General features: G+C 34.4%; 1 long non-coding RNA gene across 1 annotated transcript; it reads right to left on the reverse strand.

Annotated features, from left to right (window-relative positions):
* Positions 1 to 1,726: 1,726 nt before the first annotated feature.
* LOC123658556 lies at positions 1,727 to 4,468 on the reverse strand. Its single transcript, XR_006743912.1, has 3 exons — positions 4,408 to 4,468; positions 3,334 to 3,358; positions 1,727 to 2,064 (listed from the first exon to the last, which is right to left on the reverse strand). It is a non-coding gene; the product is annotated as an uncharacterized LOC123658556 (long non-coding RNA).
* Positions 4,469 to 9,818: the final 5,350 nt, after the last annotated feature.

Here is a 9,818-nt window from a genome sequence, read left to right on the forward strand (position 1 = left end):
AATAAGATATATTTTAAAATAAACTAGGATACGTTTCTTTTTTAATTTGAAAATAACCAAATAAAATTTAAGCTGTCATGTAAAAAATAAAACGATTTCTGTCTCATCTATGATTATTATGAGAAATCGTATAAGTAGGTATAATTTAATTTTAAATAAATAATATTATAAAAAAACAATATATTCAAACAATGATGTATTTTTTATATAAAATGTAACAATAAGTGAATACGTAGGTATAGTTCGTGTCGTTGGTGGCATGTCACCATAGAAATGGAATGCACACACGATACCACGGTTATCGGGTGACCCGGCGCTGATAGCCGGGAATGCAGATGTCATAACAATCAAGTTTCATTTTACTCACTATGTTTCTACGGGTAACTTAAAAACTGTAATATGTAAATAAATATAAAATAATAAATATAATATAAAAAATTGATACGCTGATATAATATTATCTTACGAATAAATCATAACACAAAAATAACTTAAATAATAAATATGATGTCAAAACTTCTGTTATGTATGTATTTGTACTGTATGACATTTACTAGGACAACCTTGGCTAGGGCTTCTATGTTAATGAAAAAAGAAGGGAAAGGAAGCTAATGAAAGCTATTGTGCTCTGCCCAGTGATTATGGTTGGGTATAACAATTTTTTAGCTATACGCTTACAATATACAGACTATTATATATAGGTACCTACTATCTCATACTGGATATATATTTTCCCACACTAGCATCCAGATGAATTTCAAAGCAAAATTTGCTACTTGAAAATCCAGTCGTTGACTGACGTAGAATCCGCTAATTGCATTCATTAAATTGGGATTTGAGTGTCAGGGATATGAAAATTCACACAACTCAAACACACGCTTGAACTACGACGGTTTTTATGATCTATAAAAATATTTATCGTGAACAGGAATCTAAGACGCGATCACTAGCGCAATAGTCAGTAGCTGTGACCACTGGGCCAGCCCACTAATCCTAAAAAGAAACATATTTTATAGTTATTGTTTACATTTATGTTTGTAAGTCACAAATCTACATAAATCCACCATTAAAAAGTGTATAATTCGGTGCTTACTTGTAGAACAAGATTTCACTTTTGATTCATCAAATTTCTAACGATGTCATTTACTGTCTTGTGTTAGTAACAAATCTGGATATTCTCTTGTGTGCGGGACCATATGATTGAATTTGTAATAATTGACGGTTTTAAAAAGTAACTAATGAGTTCCTTTTCAAGTCTGCTCAGTAGAATCTAATGCCGAATAGGTAGCATCACAGTAAATATAACTAATTTATTAAAAAACATATACTTTTTCAACTATTAATTAATTTATTTACTTTACCAAATAACGAGATAAATTACTTTTGACGCCTAATTGAACGAAGAATTTTTTATTTTGATTTTTTGATATTTTTGGGAACAAAATTATTAAAGACTAACTGCCCTTATAATTTATTTTTGTTTTATATTTAAAAAGAAGTAACAAAGTATTTAGCTATATACTAATAAAGTAGAGATAAATTTATATAAGTAGTATTAGTATTAGTATTAGTAAGTAGGTAATCTTCCTTTTCAGGTAACATTATTCAGATTTTTTTGACTTATAAAAAATATAAATATGTATTTTCATATTCGTTAGTCTTACAAATTGTATCTTACCCATATTATAGTAATACTATACAAACAAAAACAAAAACGAAAAGTACAAAAAAAAATCCTTTTAATTAGTGGATATACGAACTGGTCTTTATCAATCGTTCACGAAAAGAAATAGAAATCAAATTGCCTTAAAAATAACCTTTATTTCCTTATCAACCTGCGTATAAATGATAAAAGTAAAACAAATACCTGATAAATCTGATAAAGAGTAGATATGAAGGTAAACGCCGGATTAGATGAAGTAGGTACCTACGTACATTGTACACAATAAGTTTGTGATTTCTAGTATTCAAATGCAGCCGCCCTTGTTCAATATTATACCTCTGTTTTCTTAACAAAGAAAGTGGATTTCACTTGGTTCAAAACGAGCGTGGTAAGCGAGGGTCCTGCGAAAGAAAATCAGGTGAGATAAAAAAGTAATAATTATAGTTCAAAGCATATGATTTGGATTACTTACCAAATTTATAGCTTGACTAACTACTGCTACAGAATATTCATAACGAGCAAATCGACAAGCGAGACAAGAAAGTGATTATATTATTATTTTGTACAATTGCGTAATTACGGTTTCAAAAGGCAGAAAATATGGAGCTCTCTCGTCATTTACAATATATCTCCCTGTTGCTGATTAGTAACATTTAGTCGCCAAATAAGTAGCTCAGATAATCCTACTTACATCGTTATTAGATAATAGACCACTAATTTCTAAGTATTATTTTGCTTTACATATCACGATCCAGCCTGTAACATCCCACGGCTGGGCATAAACCACTTTCTCCTTGTAGGAGAAGGAAATATATTTACATAAAATTGAAAAAAAACTCTGTTTATCAAAAGATAACTTAATTAAGTCCAATACATTACAACAAGATTTTCTCATTTATAGTAGGTACCTGTATAGATAATAGGGCTAAGATCTAGATTAGGTAAAACCGAATTTCGGGACCGTGGGGGGATGGGGGGCGAGAGGGTGGGGAACGCTACCCCTGGTACCACTGTCACACCTCGGAACCCCATGGTTATGGTTATGAGCGTGCTTTCGCACGCAAGGGCGGAAGGGCTGCACTTCCCGTAGCGCCGGAGCCAAGCGTTCCTCTAACTTTCGAAATTCTTCTTCTAACCTCAAAACTTTAACCATGGATATCTCCATAACCATGGGGTTCCGAGGTGTGACAGTGGTACCAGGGGTAGCGTTCCCCACCCTCCCCCCCCCCATCCCCCCACGGTCCCGAAATTCGGTTTTACCTAATCTAAAGCTTTACCGATAATAGAGTAGTACTCTGTACTAATAACCCATAGGTTACATTCCATGACTTTAAATCAGTCTATGCTACAATATATCTAGTGATGAATGACATTGCATAGCGCACACGCCGACGCGGGTAGGCCGAGTAAGGAGTGTCTCTGACTCATTGCCTTGGCGCCCACGCTTTAGTTAAACATTAAATTCTATAAAGCAGATGGCGCCACTGCGCTGGTGTTTATCTTTATTCAGTTTAAAGAAATTTATCTATTATATTGTAGGTTAAGATTTCACAGTTAATATTACGTTTCGTTCTTAGAAGTAAATTTCCCTATATTGAATTAATTAATTAATTAACTTTTTTTAAACTAATTATAAGTCATTTGAACAAATTACTTCAACTATTTCTTACCTTTATTAGTGTATTTTTTTTTTATCTGAAATAAGATATTAATTTTAAAATCGAGATTATTGCGTTGGCGTAGTTGATTTGCCACGCGCTCGTTTCATGTTTATAATGGGTAAGTTACTTGTGGGCGGACAGGAGTTCGTCCTTCGTTAAGGATTACCATTTGCGTTTCATGCAAAAATAATAAATAACATAAGATACCTATCACACAAATGCATGGATATTTTATAAACGCAAATCATGTCTCTCGAAGGACCAAGATAAACTATTCTTGAAAAGGTGTTTGCAGTTATGTATAAACATTCCAGGGCAAAGATTAATATTATTGTGATTAAGCTAATTATATTGTTAATTTTTCAGTTGTACCTACTGTATGCAGCTCCCTTATAAGGCAAAATAATAATAATAATAATAATAATAAATACTCTTTATTGTACACTACAAAGAAATGTTACAAAAAGGGATACATATGAAGAAAGATGTACAAAGGCGGTCTTATCGCTAAGAGCGATTTCTTCCAGACAACCTTAGGGTATAGGACAGGGCATATAAAATGAGAAGCGGTAGGAGAGTGTACAAATAGTTGATAAAGAATTGGCATGAAGTTTACAAGCTATGTGATATAAAAATAAGTAAATATACTACATATAATACATATATATATATATATATATATATACATAAATATACATTTATATAAACACTACATATACATTACTTCATACATACACCATATATACTACATACACAAATACTACAAAATATATTGCGAAGGGACAAAAAATGTCAACAATGGCAAAAGTAAAGTATAATCAAATTACAAGCACATATTATAGGTAACTTAAACAAAATTACCACATTTATGTTTTTGACAAAACAAAGAAATAATTACCAAGAATTAGACTATTTATAGCTCGCGCAAAATAATGGTAGGTAATTTATCAGTGCAAAAGAAATAAAAAATACAATAAAGTAAACGAGCTCAGGCGCACGTTAACTTAATACAGCCTTGCAAGGACGTTACGTCTATGCCGCCTGCAACTATCGTTAATTAATTCCACCTTAACGCTGACTCACCGCACACCGATTATGCCATGGTATATCTGCACACTGCACAGCCCTACAGGTAACTAGCGACATCTAGTAAAGTGCATCTGCTCTAACCAGTAGATTTTAAAACTAAGGAATACTTCAATTATGCACTGCAGTAATAATGGTAAAAAAAGTGACATGTACCCAACATGTAATGATGAATAATGTAATAGCAATATATAATAGACTAGCTGTGCCCGCAACTTCGTCCGCTTGAAATTTGACAAAAAGGTTATTGTTCAGTTTCTGCAGAGTTATAAAATAAATAAATTTCTAAAATAAAAGTAACCTAAGTTACTCCTTTCTACATCAGCTATCTGCCAGGTAAAATCCCGTCAAAATCGATCCAGCTTTATCAGCGATTAGCCGGAACAAATAGAAAGACAGACAGACAAAATTTTTAAAAAATGTCATTTTGGTATATGTACCGTGTATACATTTTTTTTTTAAATATATAGACTAGCGCTTGACTGCGATCTCACCTGAAGCAAGTGAAGATGCAGCCTAAGGTGGTGCGCGCTTGCCTAGAAGATGCCTATTCACTCTTGATTTAAAGATACCTAAATTATAGTTCGTTGGAAAAACGGAAGCCGGAAGGGTATTCCAAATTTTTGCGGTGCGCATTAGGAACGAGGAAGCAAATCGTTTAGTGCGAGATCGTGGGATTTCAACCACATAGCGGTGTAGATTCATGCGATGCCTTGCGGTTCGGTGGTAGAAAGGTGATGGTGGAACCAAATTGTATATACACTCTCCGAAATATAACCTGTAAAATACCGACAAACAGGCAACCTTGCGCCGATGTTCGAGACTTTGAAGTCTAGAGCAAACCAGCGATTTGTCACCAATGAGTCTTCTGGCGCGTCGATCCACAGAATCCAAAGCAGCGAGCTGGTGCTTGGCAGAGCCATCCCATAAGTGGCTGCAGTACTCCATACACGATCGAACTTGTGCTTGGTAGAGAGTAAGAAGCTGTTCCGGTGTGAAGTGCTGCCTGACTTTATTGAGGATACCAAGTTTCTTACCAGCAAGTTTTACCTTGGATTCTATGCATCGATATGCATTTAGTAAAAAGCGGTTATTTTAATATTACAAACAGATACTCTTTATTCCAATTTTTTATTTTGTTTATACTGAGGTAGGGCACAGCAGGAATTTCCTGCTCAAAATCTAGAGCAGCCCGACTGGGGTCAATTTTTGCAGTAATTTTCTGACTACCGATCAGGATTACTTGACTTTTTGATGGGTTAACCGTAAGACCATATTGCTTACACCATTCGGAGACAGTAGCCAAATCTGAATTAATCGCAGCTATAGTATTAGGAAGATTCTCAAGATTCGAAGTTAGGTAAAGTTGGAGGTCATCTGCATATAAGTGGTAGAGAGAGTTTAAATTGAAAGTAATAGAGTTTATGAAAATAGAAAACAGGAGAGGAGACAGCACACCACCCTGCGGAACACCGGCCTTGACGTCACACCAGTCAGAAAAACTTTCGTCAAATTGTATGCGCTGCCGACGTCCTTGCAGGTAACTACGAAACCAGTCCGCTGCCAAAGGAGATATGTTAGGAGAACTTAGCACACTTACCAGTAGGTCAAAATCAACACTGCTAAAAGCGTTGCTGAAGTCAAGAAGGACTAGTACGGTAAGCTGCTTATTGTCCATTGCATAGCGAATGTCATCGGTAATTATTACGAGAGCGGTAGTCGTACTATGACCGGGGCGGAAACCTGACTGGAGAGGACTAAGGATACAATTTTTGTTTAAAAACAGACTGATTTGTTGATTGACGGGGATTGGGTCGGCAACGCGCTTGCGATGCCTCTGGTGTTGCTGGCGTCTATAAGCTACGGTAATCTCTTACCATCAGGTGAGCCGTATGCTTGTTTGCCGACTTAGTGATATAAAAAAAAAAAATGTATAGACGATGATTATTTTCGCGATTACAACTCAATGACTACTATCCAATCTTTTTAGGTCGAAAGGAAATAGCCAAATCACGGGTATTGTTAGATTCATATTGCTATAAATACCTTACCTTATATTATTCCTCTATGACCGTTAAACTTATACGTATCAGATATATAAATATTATAATAAAGATCTTGCTATCTGTTTCAACGTAAGTACTGATAAAGTTGTACTTTAAACGCCCTCCTTGTTATTCTTATCATCCAACACCGGATCCGAGAACACCCTACGACCTATGCATTTTAACTATAACATTGTTCACGTGAATGCGTCATATTTACCGATACAAGTATAAAACAACTAAATGGTTCGTATTTACGACGAGGTCATCATTAACTAGAGAGGATCCGAGAAACTCCAAATACATGACAGCGTGCCTCATGCGGTAGTGGCAATAACCAGGCACAGGAACACCTGTGTCTACTACGCCGACAATAGTGACGATGCAATTGGCGGGTTCGTCGCCCGAGCGATAGATGACATAGCGACAACTATTCTGGATCATAGCTTAAAAGTGTCCATACACAAATGCGAAACAACGATCGCAAGAGGTGTGCTAAAGCTAAGCGAATGTTGAAGAAGTAATTTAGTTATATATGTATATAGTAATGTTGTAAAAAAAAAAAAGCCTGTATTATTATATTATATTATATGTTTGATATACTTATTATATATTTAATATCGTTATAAAAATAAATATCTGTCGGTGTCATAGTCGTGGTCAAGTCACAAGAAGTTATAATTTAATTTTGATAATAATAGATACACGTAAAAAGTAGGTATTTTGTTGATGTATGTAAATAATGTACTTAAAAATATCTATAATGTGACAAAATATAAAAATATTGTTTGAAAATTTTAATTAGTTGTCCACCTAGGTCCTGGATCCAGCCCAGGTTGAGGTCATGACCCCCGTGACACTCCCCTGAATCCGCCCTTGGTGTCGGACAATCCTAGCAATTCTAGATGGTTCTAGAACTGCTGGTCTGAAGTTAAACTTTTATAAAAAAAAAAAAAACGCTTGCCGTATAGTAACAAATATTTTATGTAGTAAAAATGGGATGGGCAACTAAGAGCCCGTGGATGTCGTTAATATAATTAAAAAATTTATTGTCTGTAAAGTCAGTTTACGGGCAATTGTTTTACGTGATATATACTGATGAAAAAATGCATACTTTTATGAATTATTTTGTTGAATTATTATCACAGAATTATCATTATTTTGTATAATACATAGAAGTAGTTAATTGAAATTACAATTTTTTCGATAAATTTACATTTATTTATTCGAAGTTCTTCGAAGTCTTCTAGTTCTGACGTCGATCACGCGAGAAAAGAGATAAATACATGTCTGTGAAAACTGAGAAAATAAGCAATTTTATAAAATTAAAATATATTATATATTTTGTAAAAGTAAAGTCGACTTTAATAAGAATTAAGTTCTTTCTGGTTTATTTATTTTTTATTTATTCGAATATAATTGATTTTAATAATAACAATAATATATGTACGATTTTATTTTTGTGTACCCACACATTAGGAATTCTAAATATTTTTTGATATGATATTCAAAAAACGTTTATTTCAGACGTGTACATCCATAGTGTTAGTGTGTTAGTTACAATATTTACTTATAATCTATGTTACTTATTGTTAGTAAGATGATAATAAAATAAAATAACCATTTTAGTTGGCCTGTCATTGTTTCTATCCAATATTTTTGAATAGAACAATCAGGGCGAGCCGTGATTGTCCTCAGAATGCTGTTATTGTTGGCCCTCATGCGCCGCAGCAGAGACGATGCTTTTTTACGCATAATCGTGTGAAACCCGTGTGTCTGCGAACATTCCTGAAGCGCTGCAAAACCGCGGTAGCCGCAACAACACTCTAAAGGCATTATTATACTGCACACGTAGTGCTCTGTAGGCTCGGTGCGTGTAGCTCACCCACAGACCACCCGAGTAAAAGGACTGACAAAAAGCCCGGAATAGGGTAATCTTGACACCCGCAGTACCACGTGCAAACCTGCCTGCGAGCATATTGCTTCTCACCGCCAGCGCCCTACGCTTTCTCTCAATATCGTAATCATCATTCAAATCAGCAGTGATTATATGGCCTAAATGCTGACCCGTTAAATGCTCAGCAGCACTATGTCGTCAGGGTAACTTAAATTATTGAAGCATTGTCCATCGATATAACATCATGAACCCTGTTGAGACCCTCAATCAGCTGATTAAAGTAGATGATGATGATAGAATGTTTTAGTAAACAAAAATAATATATTACCTGTGTACTGGCCTTCTTATCAGTAACATTTTGATAAGATAATATTGGAGCGATACTCGGGGAATCCCCTCTTTCAGTAGTGGGTTTGATTCGATACTTACAGTTTGTGTTCTATGTAGTATAAAAATATGTATAAATGTAACATTACGATTATGGCTTTATTTAGAATGTGTTTTTGAAGTGGACGTTTTTTTTTTCGTTTTTGTTCGGGTACGTAAAAGTTTGTACCTACAAAAGTAGTAAATAAAAAAAAGTAAATAAAAATTTATTTTTATTCGATTGTGTAATAATTCCTATCATTTCTCTGGCAATTTTTTTTTTTGGGAAGTAATACTTAATTTATTAAAAAGTAGAAGACTAAAATGCAATGCTATAACCAGAGCATTTTAGTAACTAAGGAAATATAATAGAAGGGAAATAGGAATATATCCCAAACTCGAAGGTAGATCCCAATTTAAAGTCAATAAAAATATATGGCTACACTACTATGTTGTTGTTGAATACTGTTTAAATTTTATACAAACACATATCAAATATCAACCACAGCTACCACGGTGACCGCGTTAGGGCACTTATCAAAAGAAATCGAACAGGCATCAGGACACGTTTTGATAACTTTCAATTATCTCGAAGATTGAAAACAAAAAGTAAATTAAATAAATTAAAGCAATACTAATTATTTAAAAAGGATATGTACAGTAAAGAGTATATTAAATTAATTCATTCTAATATTGTTAGAAACAATAATAGTAATAAACATCCTAGCCTTAACGGTGTATTGTAAGATATTAATCCTGTATCGGGGGTCTGGAAATTCTGGCGGAAACACATGCAACACAAACGCCAAGATTTCAAAAATTTATTATGTATGGAATAGAATCCGTTGGCATTGGCGCAACAATCGTTACTCCAAACTGTTAAATACGACAGGGATTCATCTCTAGGGAGCCACTCTAACTTCATAATCATATTCCAAAGTCCGAACACTCAAACTGCAAAACGGTTTCGAATGCCCAGAGAACAGAGCTTTTGTTGGTGACATGAACACGTTGATTGACATTAGACACACCCATACGGTCGGGTCGGTCTTAATAAAACAATTTGCTCGATTTAGCAAATTTTGTGACGCTGCTTAATC

This window comes from Melitaea cinxia, chromosome 12, assembly GCF_905220565.1.
Source record: "Melitaea cinxia chromosome 12, ilMelCinx1.1, whole genome shotgun sequence".
NCBI lineage: Eukaryota > Metazoa > Arthropoda > Insecta > Lepidoptera > Nymphalidae > Melitaea > Melitaea cinxia.